This window comes from Vulpes vulpes, chromosome 15 (genome assembly GCF_048418805.1).
Source record: "Vulpes vulpes isolate BD-2025 chromosome 15, VulVul3, whole genome shotgun sequence".
Classification (NCBI taxonomy): domain Eukaryota; kingdom Metazoa; phylum Chordata; class Mammalia; order Carnivora; family Canidae; genus Vulpes; species Vulpes vulpes.
The window spans coordinates 71,038,016-71,054,875 of NC_132794.1; positions in this window are offsets into that span (position 1 = coordinate 71,038,016).

A 16,860-nucleotide genomic window follows, 5' to 3' on the forward strand; every position below is an offset into this window, starting at 1 on the left:
TACCTTCCAGTGCCCAGTAAGTGTTCTAGATCTAGGAAATGCTGACATAGAGAACGAGTCAATTAATTCCATTTAGTGAGTATTTATGGAGCACCTGAGCACACAGACACCGTGCAAGGAGCAACGGGGAGATTCAAAGATCAGTGACATGCCATTGTGGCAAGTATGCAGGACCTTAGAGTCCAAGTTGTCCTAAGGTAATAGAAAGCCCGAATCTGTTAAGGTGGCCCTTGGCAATCACCACCAGTCCAGATCCCTTCCTTCACAAATGGGGAGTCACAGATGAGAGGTGACTTGCCCAAGGTCACATAGTTAATGAGTGGTTTGACATGTAGGTATTCACTATAGAAGGCTCTGCACTTTCTTATCATTCATGCCAGTTCAGAGATCATCTTTTTTTCCCTCTCTTTGTCTTTTTTTTTTTCCATTTTGAAGCAAAGCTAGATTTGATGGCTTTTCTCTCGGAAAAGAAGGGGCAAAGAATAAAAATATCAGTTACATAATAGTCTTTTGCCTTTAGTCATGCAGCCCTGCCGGAGAGCCGTTGGAACAGAAAGATGATTAAGTTAAACACTGCATATTTATTCCCCTGCGGTCACCCTAATTGGTTCTGCCACTGTAATTGATTTGACAGGTTATTTTTACTCAGAACGAGCTGAGTTCCTCTGCTGGCTTGAGGATTTGCTATTGTTCCCAAAGTCCAAGGTGGCAATTGTCCAGATGCCCCGATGTGCATTCGTTTCCAGTTGAGAATGAGGTTGGGGGTGTGTGGAGCCCCCAGCCTAACCTGGGGGAGAACTGGACTTACAGTTTGCAAGTGGGATTGTGTTTAGGGCATGACCAGAGAAGAAGTTAGAGCGATGCAACATAATGCTTCAAGGAATCAAATTGGGAAGGAGCTGGAAAAAAAAAAAAAAGACATGAGGCTATGCTAAGGACTTTATCTGGAGGGCAGAGGGAGTCTCGTGTGGCTGAGAGCAAAGGGGTGGGGAAGCACTTCTTGCCTACGGGGCCTTCTGTAATTTCTATTCCAAGAAGCCACCTCTTCCCACTCCTGCAAGTGGCTCCCCGAGGCACAGAGCGGAGTACACACAGCCAGCATCGTCTGGTAGCCTGAAGCACTGGCCACCTACACAGCCCTCTTCGTCTTTATCCGCAGCCCAGTGCCATTCCTGGGGTGTCAGCAAATGCTCAGAACTCCAAGGGAGGTCCCAAAGGCAAGAGGGGACCCTGCGGAAGTTGGCCCCCTCCGAAGACGCAGGCCATGAATTGGGGCCATTGGAAGCACCGTGGGTGACTTCGGATATCATCTAAGCTTTGAAGCTCAGAGTCCTAATCATCCATCCACACAGGGTACCCTGGTCTGTCCCATCATTTTGCTAGGTTGTGACAAGTGTAATCACAAGTAATAATTACTAAGCATGTACATTAGGCCGGGTCCTGGACTGAGTGCTGCCCATGCACGATCACATGTCATCTTCACAAGGTGATGGAGAAGGTGCTATTATTACTATTCTTCATCCTTACAGGTAGGGAAACCTGGGTTCAGAGACTTTAAACAATGCTTCGGTGGGTGGCCGGCTCATAAGCAGTGGAATCCGGGCAGGCCGGCCCCAGCCCTTGGCTTTTAATGCTATAAATACTCCATTCAATATTCTGTGCCAGAAAAAAATAATAATTTGCAATTATTGATTTAACAACTCCTGGGGAGCATATTCATGTGAGAACGTGACCGTATCCAGAGTCGCGTGATGCTGTGGAAAGAACACGGAGGAAACTTGGTCCCACCACTTCTAGTCTCCTAACTTCTGGACTGTCCCTCCTTCCCATCTGTAGGATGGGAGTAACAATGTCCATCTCACAGGGTTATCCTCGGGGGCATGCAAGGCAGCCTCTGGAAGGCGCTTCCTACAGGCTTCTGTATACAGTCAGCGCCCAATAAACAGCAGCTCCTTTGCTCCCTTTCAGTGGAACTAATAGAACATCACTCCCCCCAACTCTCCTGGAGTGGGGAATCTCCTCTGTGCATTTAGCTTCAAACAAGGGCCCGGGGTGGGGTGTGGGGGCAGAGATGGCAAGAGCCCAGGAGCCCCCCACTCAGCGACAGCGAGATGCCCCTAGCCAGGCCCTCCCGTTCACACCTCTCCCCCTCCCCCCCCCCCCCCCCCCCCCCCCCCGCCGGCCTGCACAGCCAAGGAAGTGAGGTCACAGCCTCTGACAGCAGCTCGGAAGTCAGGAGAGGCCTGCCAGCCCCTGCCGGGCCCGGGCCTTCCCGGAGCAGTTGTTTCATGCTCCGGCTGGAACAGGCAGGAATGTTCAGCGCACAGCAGTGGGGCGAGTGTGAGCTCCGGGGGCTGAGGCCACATCTTGCCAGAGCAGTATTTTTCCCCTGTCAGCTTCCATCCTGGAGCAAAGGCCTTCCCGGGAGTGGGAGGCATATTTTGAGCTGGGAACAAGGCTAGCACCGCCTGGGAAGTGGCCCCTCCTGTGGTCTGGGGGGGAAGAGGAGACACACCTGGGATGCAACAGGCACTCCTGCCCCCATGGACCCATTTTATGGCTCCAGCTGGAGTCAGCGTGCAGACAGAAGTCACCTTTACCTTTTTTTTTTTTTAAGATTTTATTTATTTATTCATGAGAGACAGAGAGAGAGAGAGAGAGAGAGAGGCAGAGATACAGGCAGAGGGAGAAGCAGGCTCCATGCAGGGAGCCTGACGTGGGACTCGATCCCAGGACCCCGGGGACACGCTCTGGGCCTAAGGCAGACGCTCCACTGCTGAGTCACCCAGGTGTCCCATACCTTTTTATCTTTTTTCTTCCCCCAGTCCTTGTTAGACTACTGTCTCTCTTCCCACTTGTCAATAAAATCTCAGGCAGTTCTTGTGGCTTTTCTGGGCCCTTTCCAGGCTTCAAGACAGGCTCACTTCAATACATAGGAAATCTAGTCTAGTTTAATATTGACATTTTCAGCTCTGATGTAGTGACAGCCTCCCCTTCCTATAGCTCAGGCCTGCTGCAGGCTTGACAGGAGAAGCCAGGGCCACGGCTTGGCTTTCTTCACTCTGCCTGCTGCCGTGCCAGTTGCTGCTTTGGCCAGCTGCAGGCCAGACACGGGGTGGAGAAGAGGTGAGGGGCAGGAAATGTCCCCCATGACTGGTGTGTTGCTCTAGTGTCACACCATAGTCTTTTGCAGTTCCTGCGGTGGGCGCTGCCTCTCTTTCCCCTCGGCTTCTTAGGAACCCTCTCCCCCAGCCCTCTGCTTTCTGCTTCCCGGTGTCATCTGCAGGGATTGTGAGAGGAGTTGACCCAATCGGGCTGCCTCTGACCCAATCACAGTGTGATGCTCCCTCCCAGGGCAGCTCCTGTCTCCCCACTCCAGCCTGTTCAACAGCTTCCCACCATCAGATTATGCAGCCATGTCCCTGTGTCCCCCAAATTCTGGGGTCCCATAACAATCTCTCCATGTCCTCTCTCTCTTTTTAAAAAAGATTTTATTTATTTATTCATGAGAGACACAGAGAGAGGCAGAGACACAGGCAGAGGGAGAAGCAGGCTCCCTGCGGGGAGCCCCATGTGGGACTTGATTCCAGGACCCTAGGATCATAGCCTGAGCCAAAGCCTGAGCCAAAGGCAGATGCTCAACCACTGAGCCACGCAGGTGTCCCTCCACTTCCTCTCTGGAAGAGCCTCCTCCCTTCTTCTATATGTCCCGGGAACATATGACACACTTTTAACTCTCTTCAAAGAATTTCTCACAACTGTTCTCTTTCAATTCCACTCTTTGTTACCATGGAGGTGCTGGCGGAATGTTCCATGATCTCTTAGCTTGTCCCACACAGATGGCCCAGGCCCTTGCTTTATGATGTGGGTGTTCTTGGCATCTACTGCATTGTTTCAGGCCTTCGGGGTGTCAGCTGAGATAAAGACTACAAGCGCCCCATCATAGCATCTTGTTAGGAGAGTTCCCTGATGCAGTAACCATGTAGAATCAGGCAGTTCCTTGATGCAGAATCATGATGGGGGGGACTTCTGGGGCTTGGGCAGTATGCCAGCCACTATGCTAGGCAGCTTGGACACATTATTGTCCAGCAATTCCCATCTTACAAAAGGAGGAACTGAAACCCAGAGGTGAAGTGACCATCCCCAAAGTCACAGAGCTTGTCTGTAGTGGAATTTGCACATGGACCACCCGACCGCATCCAGCCTTTTCCCGCCACACAAGAGCAGTTGCCATCCCCTGTGCCCTGCCCTGACTCCTCTTCTCCAGCCACTATCTCTCTCTCTCTCTGTTCACTAAGCTCCTCCTGTGTTTTCTCACTATTCCCTTTATACTCTTGAAATGACTCTGTCCCATCTGTGTTTCTAAGGTCCAGTTAAAAGCCTATGTTCTTGGGGCGCCAAATGGGTGGCTCGGATGGTTAAGCATCTGATTTTGGCTCAGGTCATGATCTCATGGTCCTGGGATGGAGCCCCACGTTGGGCTCCCAGCTCAGTTGGGAACCTGCTTCTCCCTCTGCCTCTGCCCTTCCCCCTGCTCGTGCTCTCTCTGTCTCTCTCTCAAATGAATCAATAAAAAATCTTTAACATAATAAAAGTAAAAAAGAAAGGCCTACCTTTTCCATGAAGCTGTTCCAGGTGGTTTCTCCCACTCTGCAGAAGAAACACTTGTGAATGTAGTACTTATCCTGAACTTGGTCCTGTTCATTCCCATACATGTCTCTCTGTTTTGTAAGTTGTTAGTGTATCGCTTGCGCTAAGTACACAAATCTTTCTATTTCTTCATGATAAGTATACTCTTGAATCCCCATCCCCCCATTTTCCGCATCCCCCCACCCACCTCCCTACTGGTCATCATCAGCTTGTTCTCTATAGTTATGAGTCTGTTTCTTGATTTGTCTCTCTCTCTCTCCCTTTTTAAAAACAAATGTTGCTCTTTTATTTTGTTTCTTAAATTCCACATTTGAGAGACATCATATGGTATCTTTCTCTGACTGACATATTTCACTTAACATAATAATACTCTTGCTCCAACCACATCAATGCAAATGGCAAGATTCCATTCTTTTTAATGGCTGAGTGATAGTCCATTATTTATTTATATTTATATATAAATATATAAAAATATATATTTATACATTTATAAATATTATATAAGCATATAATTATATATTTTAATATATTTATGTATAAATATAATGCTGTAATAAACATAAGGGTACATTTGTATCCCTTTGAATTATTGTTTTTTTTTTTTTTTTTTTTTTGGTAAATACCCAGTAATGTGATTACTGGATCATAGGGTAGTTCCATTTTTAATTTTTGGGGAACCTCCATACTGTTTTCCATTATGTGTGCAAATCTTAAGCATATGTAGCTTGATGAATTTTACAAGTGAATATGCCTGTGCAACTACCCCTTGGATCAAATATTGAACATTTCTAGGACTCCAGAAAGCTCCTTCATGCCCCTTCACTGTCAGTACCTCTGCAAAGTACCACTTGCCTGACCTCTGTCACATAGGTTAGTTTTGCTGGCTTTTGACCTTTGTATGAATGATCTGTAGTATATCCTGTTTTGTATCTGTCTTAATTCACCTATAGGATTCACTTACAAGATTATCGTGTATAGCATAGTTCATTCTTTGCTGTTGTGTAATACTGAATGACTCTACTATAATTTATCCATTCTACTGATGATGGGCATTCAGGTTATTTCCAGTTTGAGAATATCATGACTATATAAGCGTTCTTGCACATGTCTTTAGATGGACCTAGTCACTCATTTCCATTGAGCATATAACCAGGTATAGAATTTCGGGGGGATGTTTACACACATTCAGTAAGTGATGCTGTCAAACAATTTTCCAAGGTGGCTGCACCAATGTACATTCCAACCACCAATGTATGGGAGCTCTGGTTGATCTACATTCTTGGTAATACTTGGTATCGTCAGTGTATAAAATTTTAGCCATCTTGACCAGTGTGTGGCTATATAGCATTGCTTTAATTCACATTTTCCTGATGGTGAATAATGTTGAACTTTTTCAAATGCTTTGTGGCCTCTGATTATTCTCTTTTATATAGGGTCTTTTCAAATCCAATTTTTAAAAAAATTGAATCATCTTTTATTATGAACTTGTAGGAATTTCTTATATATTGTAGGAGTTTCTTATATATTATATCTTATATATTATATAAGAGCCTTTCCTACTCTCCGCATTGCTTTTAAAGATCTCTTCATTATTTCTTTTTACAAAGTTCTTTTTTTTTTTCTTGTTTAAAGATTTTATTTATTTATTTGAGAGAGAGAGTGACCGAAATAGCTGGAGAAGAGGGAGAAACAGGGCTGGATCCCAGGATCTGGGGATCATGACCTGAGCCAAAGGCAGACGCCTAACCGACTGAGCCACCCTGGTATCCTTGGTTCTTAGTCTTAATGAAGTCCAATTGATCAATTTTTTCAATGTTATCAATTTTTTTATGGTTAGTTCTTTTTGTATCTTGTTTAATAAACTTTGCTTTTGCCATGAGGACATTCTCCTATGTTTTTCTCCTGAAGCTTCATTATTCTCCATGCACATTTTCATACTCTCACTACATGTAATGTATCACTGAGCACATACAATATCATTTTGTATCTTTTTAGATTTTATACCAATAATATATCATAATATACTAATGTATTACGTATTCTGCTACTTGCTTTTTGAACTCAATGGTATGTTTATGAGACGAATCTTGATTGATATGTGTAGCTCTCATTCATTCAGTTTCACTGGAGCAAAGTTAATTACGCTTATACACATAACACCATCTGTTTACCCTTTCTCTTGTTGATGGACATTGAGGTTGTTTCCAGTGTTCATCATCACAAATGGTGCTTCATGAATATGCATGCAGATGCCTCCTGTGTGCACACCTCACAGACGAGGCTGTGATGCTAGAGCCATAGAAGTTCAGGTCATGGCCCCAGGGTCATGGGATTGAGCCCCGCGTTGGGCTCCCTGCTCAGCGGGGACTCTGCTTCTGTCTCCCTCTGCCTGCCACTCCCCCTGCTTGTGCTCTCCATCTCTCTCTCTCTCTGTCAAATAAATAAATAAAATCTTAAAAAGAAGAAGAAGAAGTATGAAGAAGTATGCAGAGGAGGTGCCCCAGGGCTGTTGAGGGGCAGGACTGGGGAGAGAGACAGATAGGTGGATGGGACGGGAATATTGACTGGTCCTGGCTCTGAGCCCCCACCTGTTTCAGCCAGAGCACATCTGCTTCCATGCATTATGACATGGGGTTCTGCTTAACTCTGCACTTGAAAATTGGATTCTGCTTTTTAAAACAGTGTAAGAACAAGTAATTGAACAAGTATGAGCTGGGCATTGTTCACAAGGGTTCCAGGTATGAACAGACTATGTCAACAGGGAGGGGGTGAGGTACCCCCCACACCCGATCCCCCCACGCCCTGCCCAAGCCTGTCTGCCCCTGGCCCTGCTCTGTGTGCTTCATTCACTCTTCATGTACTGGTACCTTCTTCTGCTCTCCACCTGGACTCCTTATTTCTATATTCTCAGTGTCTAGCTCAAGAAGCATCTGTTGGTTGATTGACTGATGAATAACCTTTTGAATAACTTGGCACCATTCTGCAGTTCGTAGACCCCTTTCCTATCTGTCTTGCCCCTCAAACCAGGCCTGGCAGAGAGCTCTGAGGATTACCCAGCAAGGAACGACTATCCCTACTTCACAGAGGAGAATACAGAGGCTCAGGAAGGTGAAGAGACTTGAGGTCACATGACCTGTGGGCAGCAGCCTTGGGACCTGGACACAGGCCTTCACCTCCCGGCATAGTGCCCATTGCACAGGTGTGTGGGGCCTGAAAACCCAGCCGTAAGCCAGACATTAATTAATAACTAACCTGCGCATTGCCCTCTGCAGTTTACAAGATACTTTCCCTTACATGGTCTCTCAATCTCCTCCACCATCCCATGGGGCAGTTGCTGGTTTGTTTGTTTTTTTAAGATTTTATTTATTTGTGAGAGGGAGGCGGGGCAGAGGGAGAGGGAGAAGCAGACTCCCCACTGAGGGCAGAGCCCAATGCGGGACTCAATCCCATGACTCTGAGATAGTGACCTGAGCCAAAAACAAGAGTTAGATGCTCAACCAATTGCACCATGCAGAAGCCCCCAGATGCACAGGCACAGAGGGTGGAGGTGTCCTTACCCGAGGCCACACAACTGTGGGGTGACTCAATATCCAACTCCCAGGGTTCCTGTCTGCCATCCTCTCCTCCTCCCCCCTCCTTTACTTCCCATGGCAGGACCCAGAGGTGTCTGGGGGCAGGTGGGCTCTTCAGGAGCCCTCCAAGTCTGCCAGCAGCCTGAGGGCTGGGCCCTCCCAGGCAGGCCCAGGAAACAGGGTTGGCTCTGCGGTGCCTAGCAGTCCCTCCCATGAGGCCTGGGGTTGTTTTTCTTATCTAAATAAACTCTGCACAAACATGGCCACATTACTCATGAGTAAGCTATTTGCCATAGCATAGCCCAGAGATGGGGAAATTAGTTCACACTGGAGCTGTGTCCTAACCTGGTAAAATGAATGGGGATGTGAGAAATCCCAAACTGATTTTTCTCAGCACTCTGTCTCAGGCCTGGGGGGAGCATTTTGCCCCTGGGCAGTGGGTCTTCTTGGAGCACAGAAAGAACCCGTGTGCGCCTGGGGAAGAGGGAAAGTGAGCTCTAAGCACTGGGACTCCCTCTTCTGTGGCCCCTATCTTTCCCCACTGGCCCTTTGGAGGAAAGAGGAAGACACGCCCATGGAGGAGCAGAACTCTGCCTTTGTTTCCAGCCTTTTGGCAAAACCAGTGCTGGAATCAACCCCTGATGCTTTTCCCCACATTAACCTAGATTTGTTTGACTTCTGGAGTTTGACCCTTCATAGGAAGGCCCTGGGGTCAGGAGAGGGATTTAAGGAGCTGTTACCTAAAAAAAAAGCCATGCATCACTCAGCTCTCTGCTCCCTGGCTGGAAGAGTGTGCTCATTACCACTCTGAAGGAGGCAGGTAGTCAGGTGTGTGGGACGAGAGATGACGCTAAGGCCGTTTATGTTGGCCCACCACCACTCAGCTTCCCAAAGGCTTTCACGTCTATTCCTCAGGTGTGTTCATTACCTCATTTTATAGGTGAGTGTGCGACTCTCAGAGAAGCTGTGTGATGCACTTGTCAATCATAAACCACAAAAAATGACCGTTTGCTGTTTGGGAAGGACTCTTGAATGTAGGATCTCAGTGGAACTCCCGGCAGAGCTGGGCAAGGAAGCTTAGTGCCTGACTCCTGGATCAGGAGATGCTGGGTTTAGCAGAATGTTCCTCGGATGCCACCTCTGGTCCCTGGACATGATGGTGTTGGTCTCCAGGAACATGGGCTTCTGTTCAGGGCTTTGGAACTGTAGTGCCCGGGGAAGTGTGGTCACAGGTTTCCCCTCCTCCTCTTACCTGCTTTAGACTAACAGAATGGGGCTTGGGGAGGCGGTGGTAATTGCACTGTGTGAGCCTCGCCCTGGAGAACTTGTCTGGTCATGTCTGTGCTCCCACAAGGACTGTCACTAGGACGGGGCTGGGATAAGACCCTGGGATGCCCTGGAGAGAACCAGGTTTCTTGTATGAAATTCAAACAAAAACAGTTCTAACTGTTCAGTTCTAACCCTGTAAAAGTGCCACCCAACCATGTGTGCTGAACTCAAAATAGATTCCTTCTAGAGAGTCTGACTGCAAAATCCTGGATGAAGGCGAGAAAGCTGAAATTTTCTCCTTGGGCTGGGGGTAGATTAGGAAAGGAGGGCGGGTGGCTTCGCCAGTGGCCAAAGCGCATACTTGCTCTCCGTCCTGGGTCACCCAGTCTGCCAAGGGGCCTCGGATATAGTGGGTGCTCAGCACACATCTTCTAGACTGGATGAGGTGTGACCACTTCCTGGACAAGGACTATACTGTGTTAGGGTGTGGACAGGGTCTGTGGCAGCCCAGCAAAGGTGCACACACACATCCATGTGCATGGATGGGCTCGCAACCTTAATTTAGTAGTAGTTAGAAGAGACAGCAAATTTAAAACCCACTGTTTCCTTTCATAATCAATATCTGTGATTGAAGTTTCCTCACCTGGCCAGGTGTGGACTGAGTTTTCCACAGACGGATCAGCTCCAACCCCTGAACTGAAAGGCTGAATGCTGGGCCAGGAACCCCCAGCTTCACAGAAGAATCGCGGGATTCCACGAAGGAATTATAGGATCTCCTGATGTGGCCCCAATCCATCCATCGTCTGCGTCACATATTCCTACCAAAAAAAAAAAAAACAGGCCTAGTTCCACTTAAAAAATAACAGCAATGGCCAAAGTACACTTCATGAAGGTGTAAGACACCAAAACCACAGAAAATGGGATTTGGATTTGAAGGAGAGTGTATAGTTTGTGTGTGTTTCAGGTATTGAGCTAAGGTCATGTGGCCTCACCTGAAAAAAATTAAAGGAGATGTGGGAGAGAATGAGGAAAACACGAGTCCATGCCGGCACCCCACCCAGCTAAGCTTCAAGGATGGGGAGCGTTTCTTTGTTGGTGTGAATCTGAATATTGGTTTTTCACACTTATTTATACAGATGCTTATTGAAAAACTACTCTGTGCCAGGCACTGTACCAGACACTTGGTGACACATCCAGTAATTAAATAGATGAGTTCCCAATCTGTCTATTCAAGTCACAAGGAACACTGCTCTGATTTTCTTTTCTTTTCTTTTTTAAAAAAGATTTTATTTATTTATTCATGAGAGACCCAGAGAGGCAGAGACATAGGCAGAAGGAGAAGCAGGCTCCCTGTGGGGAACCCGATGCCAGACTTGATCCCAGAACCCCAGCATCACTAACTGAGCCGAAGGCAGACGCTCAACCACTGAGCCACCCAGAACCCCAGAGCTCTGATTTTCTAGCTCCCAACTTATGCTGCACCCTACCCAGGGCAGGGAGCCAGGCTCTTCTCTTGTGGCATTTCTTTTACAAAGCCCCCTGAACAAGTGTGCCCACGATGGATGCTTGGGCAAGAGGCCCGACGTGCTCACAAAAGAAAGTGGAATCATGTGTCTTGACGCTCTGGTGGGCGCTGGGCTTTCTTTCCCCCCACCACCTCGTCTCCTAGCATTTCTCCCGGGCCTCCTGGGTGGTCTTGGCAGGTTCAGGCCCCAAAAAGAGGTTGTGATGAAAGCTGACAAGAACCGCAAGGTGTTACCCTACCACAGTCATTTTGCATCCAGTTAGGGGTTTCCCAAAGACCAGAGGAATGTGTCTATTGTAGCATTAGGAGGTCAGAGCTAGAATAATCTCAAAGGCAAACAGGCTTCGGCTGGAAGAATGACCTATCTGAGGCAGAGTGTAGAGAAGGTTCCCCAGGCAGGAAAGAACTCAGTCGTGCTCTGGCAATATCTGCTGTGGCTCGTGTCTTCTGGGTACCCAAGGCCAGTCCAATCCCTTCATTTCACAGATGAGGACGTTGAAGCTGGTGGTGTGACCAGCCTGCAAATAGGTAGCGGGTCCACAGATAGAGCTAGACACCCAGACCCACCGGCACTCCAGGCAGTCTGTTCTGCCGATTAGCCGGGCTTCAAGCTATCAGAGGAAATGCGACCCCCAATCGCAGCCATCCTCTTCCTCTGTGAGTCAAGTCAGCCCTGATTGACATTTGCATATTATCCTGTACGCTGCTCCTATGTTTCTTTTGGTCCCTGTAATTTCCTAGTAATTATTTGAGGACAGTAAAATATAGTGCAACTAAAGCTGAATCTGTGCCAGAAACAGCAGGATTGTGGTTCAGGTTGCCTGGATTTTAGCAACTGACACCTCAAACCAATCTTCACGTAAATCCTTGCATGCATACCCTGCAGAAGTGGCTCTCTGACGTCCCCTTAGCCCATTGGCCGAATGAGCACTGGGTTGAGAGCCTGCAATGTAAGTCAGGATGCCACGTTTTAGTTCTGAGATCTTCAGCACATCACTTAATCCTTCTGGGCCTCAGTTTTCCAATTATTAATGAACTCATCCACCAAACATTTATTAGGCACCTTCAGTGTGCTCAGGCACATTACTGGGGATGGAAAAACAAGACAAGGTCTTTGATGTTAGGGGTTTAAACTAGTGTGTAGGATCAGTTAAATAAATGAATGGACTCATGGGTTCTAGGTATTAGCATGGAGGTCTGAATAGGGTTAAGTGGGGGCTCACTTCTACCCTGGGAGTCAAGGAAGTAAAGATTTCATGAAAGGCTTGAAGCTAGTCAAGGTTGAGGTCAAGGATGAGGAGGAGGTGTTCATCTAGTGGAAGAGGTGGGATGTAGAGATTGAAGGAATGGAAAGGGTCTGGAAGGCAAGAAGGAGTGACCTGAGCAAAAGCACAGTTGCATGGAAGAATCAGGAATATTTGTGATTCCTGGAGAGAAGATGTGATGTGGGGTGCAGCAAGAGCCTGCCAGGTCACATCCCTCCATATGAAGGACTATGGACTCTATTGTCTAGGCCTGTGTTCTCCAACAGGACAGCCACTGGCCACATGCGGCTACTGGGCACTGAAATGTGGCCAGTCCTAATTGAGGTGGAAGGACATAACAGATTTTGTAGACTTTGTGTGAACGAGAATGTAAAACAGAGATTTTTTCTATTGATTATATGCTGAAATGATAATCTACTGGATTTGTTAGATGAAATAAAAAACATTATCAAACATAACATGATCTGTTTCTTTTCCCCTTTTTTGAACACAGCCCTGCGATAATGTAAAATTACTCATCACTCTCATATATCTCAGTGGACAGTCCTGTCGCAAACAATAGAAAGTCACTAGAGGCATCTTTTAGAAGCAGGGAGGTACAGGTTAGAAACGCTCACACTGGCAGCGAGTGGAAAAATGGAGACAATGAGAAAATTATTTTAATGATCGGCAGTGAGCTATGAGAAGTGCCTGAATTAAGATGGAGGCCGGGTGATAGGGAGGCTGAATCTACAGGGTCTGGTGACAGACTGCATGTGGGGTTGAGAGAAGGCAAGGGTCTCTAGGTTGCTGGTGGGCAGCTATGGACACTGGTGATGCCCCTGGAGGATGGAGGACCCAGAAAGAGGTTTATGGAGGTGCTGAGGAGTTCATGGACTTGAGATGACTGTGGGGCTCTAATGTCCAGGTGACAGTTTGAGATGGTGTTACTTAGGTTTGGGAGTTAGTGCATTAAGGTTAGATAAGACTCCATGGGGAATAAGATCACCCAGGGAGAGGAGGTAAAAGGAAAGAGGCAAGCAGCTGGCTCTGGGGAACCCAAACACTAATGCAAGAGCAGGGGAAGAGAAAAATGCATCTTTATGCTGCCTGTCAACAATGACCTTTGCAGGCAGCTTTTAGCTCTCTGATGAGAGGTCTTTCATTCAGCAGAGACCCTCCTTCGTTTGTTGATTTCAGAAGAAAAGAAAAAAAGTCACAGCTAAAGAAAAGCTTGGTCCCTTTGAATGGAGCTACTGGAATTGTGGGAGACAGTAAGAAAGGAATCTGTTCAGGTGGTGATCTCACTTCTTAAAGCTGGTGGTGGTGGTGGGGGACGTCTGGGTGGCTCAGCGGTTGAGCATCTGCCTTCAGCTCAGGGCGTGATTCCAGAATCTGGGATCGAGTCCCATGTCGGGCTCCCTGCATGGAGCCTGCTTCTCCCTCTGCCTGTGTCTCTGCCTCTCTCTCTGTGTGTCTCTCATGAATAAACAAATAAATATTTAAAAAATAAATAAAAATAATGCTGGTGGGACAAGGCTAAGCCAGTACAGTAGCTTTTCAGGGGCCCTTTGGTAATAGCATCAAAGGTAGCAATTCTTTTTCTAGGGATTTATTCTAAGAAAATTATCAGAGATGGACACGAGACACATGCCCCAACATGTTTAAAGCAGCACTTTCCTTAATACCAAATAAAATTGGGAGAAACCTAGATGCCCAATCATGGGAAACTGGTGTAATAAATTGATAGATCCATGTGACAGAATGTCCACAGTCACTTAGAAGAATGTCTCCGTGTGTATCTATTGACATAGAACGTTGTTCACAATACAGTCAATGAAAAAGCAGGTGACATTGAAGAAAGTAGTACGGCTGTTTCTAGTTAGTGGTTGTGGTTTGTCTTCACCATGGTTAAGGCCAAGGTCTAGCAGGGTGCCTGGATTGTCTGAGTGAGGCCACTCACACACACACCCCTGGCCGTGCCTCAGTGTCCCCTTCCGGAAAGGGAATGATAATCACACCAACTACAGGCAGTCGTAAAACCTATATGAGTTCACGTCATCCATGTAAAGTATTTAGAACAGGGCTTAGCACTTGCAAGACCTCAGTCTGTGTTAGCCTTTACTGATATCTTTAAAAACACCTTTATTGAGATAAAATTCTCATATCCTACACTCACCCATTGCAAAATGAACCATTCACGGGTGTTTAGTATATTCAAAGAGTTGTGCAAACGTCACCTCAGTTGGTTTTAGAGCACTTTCGTCACCCTAGAAGGAAACTCCGCACCCTTCCCCGTCCCCTGGCCACTGGCAACCAGTAATCTACTTTCTCTCTCTGCGGATCTATTCTGGGCATTTCATCGAAAGGGTTTCATACAACATGTGGTCTTTTGTAACTCGTTCTTTCATTTAGCATTATGTTTTCAAACTCACCCATGCCCTAGCATGGATTTCATATTGCTTTCTTATTGCAGACAACCTTCACTACGAATGTTGTTATCAAGTTTGGAAAAAAGCACACAACCAAACTCGTCGATCCCTCCTTTCCATTAGGTTGAATCTCTTGGAAGAGGGACAGCTTTTCCTTGTTTCTTTAACTTCTATTTCATTCCTTCAAAGTCTGAGCCAACCGCAGGATGTTTGTTTTCAAATGCTGAGTCGTACATAAGGTGCAGAGTGTTCCAGGTGTGTGTTTTGAGAGGTAAGGACTCTCCTTCTACATTCCCAGGGCCTGCCTACAAAGAAATACTGAGCTCCCCACCCCCACCGCCCCGAGCATGTGCAACTGTCTCAGACCTGACAGTCCAAAGACCCACCGCCTGGTTCTCTTCCACTTTCCAGAACTTAACAGCCCTTGCACTGGAGACACCCGATTCTGCTTTCGTCCTACACGTAGTTTTCTTTCTCTCTTTTAAATCTTTTTTAAAATGAAGGTATAACTTTAATGTGGTATATTCTATTCATTTTTAATATAAAAGTAGCATGCCAATATAGTAAAAATAATTTGAAGGCATACAATCTCACTGCTTTTACAGAGCTATGTTTCCATTTCAGCACACCACTCTTTGGTGGCTGTCCGTAGGTGTGTGTGTGTGTGTGTGTGTGTGTGTGTGTGTGCTTTTTAAAAATAAATGTAATTATAATAAACCAACAATTTTCCAACTACTAGTTTTTAGGTTCACATTGTAAACTGAACCCTGGACTGAGGGAGATTCTGGGCTGAAGCCAAGGCTGTGTTTGTGACTGTTACTATCCCAGAAAATGGGAGAGGGAAAACACAGCGACAAATGTGCTCTCCGATATGAGTTATCATGATCATTGGGCTGGAAAGTTCTGGAAGCCAAAGGCTCTGTCTTATGAGCAAACTGGTATATTGACTATCATGTGGTCAACTGAGCACTGTGCCCCGTTCCTATATGCTGCCCCCAGGATGTTTTCCTATATATATATTTTTTATTGCAGTACAATGTACATAACTAAAATGTACTGTTTTAGCCATTTTTAAGTGTAGAACTTTGTGGCATTAAGCAGATTCCCATTATTGTACAGCTATCACCATCATCCACCTCAAGAACTTTTTCATCCTCCCCATCTGAAACTCTGTACCCATTAACCACTAGCTCCCCATTCTTCCTTCCCCCTGGGCCCCTGGCAAGCACCATTCTACTTTTTGTCTCTATGAATTGGACTATTTTAGGTATTTTGTATAAATAGAAGGAGGGATTAGCTGCCCCATGAGTGCCTGGATTAGTTTGGGATTAGCTTATTTCGCTTAGTATAATCTCTTTATGATTCATCCACACTGTGGCTTGAGATAGGCTGCCTTTTGTTGTTAAGGTTGAAGAGTATTCCGTTGTGTGTGTACGTACCACATTTTGTTTGTCCGTTCCTCCATAGTAGATACTAGAGTTGCTTCCGCCTTTTGGCTAGCATCGATAATGCTGCTGTAAGCATGGGTGCACGGATATCTCTTTGGGTTCTTGCTTTTGCTTCTTTTGAGTATCAGCCTAGTGGAATTGCTTGATCAAATGGTAATTCTTTGTTTAGTTGGAACCACCATACCGTTTACCAGAGTGCCCCCATCATGTTACATTCCCGTCAGCAGTGCACAAGCCTTCCAGTGCCTCCACATCTTCTCCAACGCTTGTTATTTTGTGTGTGTGTGTGTGTGTGTGTGTGTGTGTTTTAATACCCATACCAATGAGCGTGAAGTGGTTAAATGTGTATCTTTGGTTTAAGACATCTTTCAAAATGTACACAGTTTGTGTATATGTAATTTTTTACATAAGTAGCATTATGCTACTTATCTCATCCTCTGTGCTACTATTTGCACTTGGAACTGTTTTTAAGATCCATCTGTTTACGTTGTGTACACAGAACCCATTGCTTCTAGCTTTCGCGTGGTGCCCTGTGGTAAGCATCAACCATGTCACATATACTGGGAGCATACGTGTGTTTGTGGCAAGCTCTCAACATGGGTTATTTGATTCCTTACAGCAATCCTGACAGGTAGGTGTATTATTTACATTTTATGGAGGAGGAAACTGACATACAGAGGGTTAAAGGACTTGCCCAAAGTCACAGAGCTGGAAGTGGTA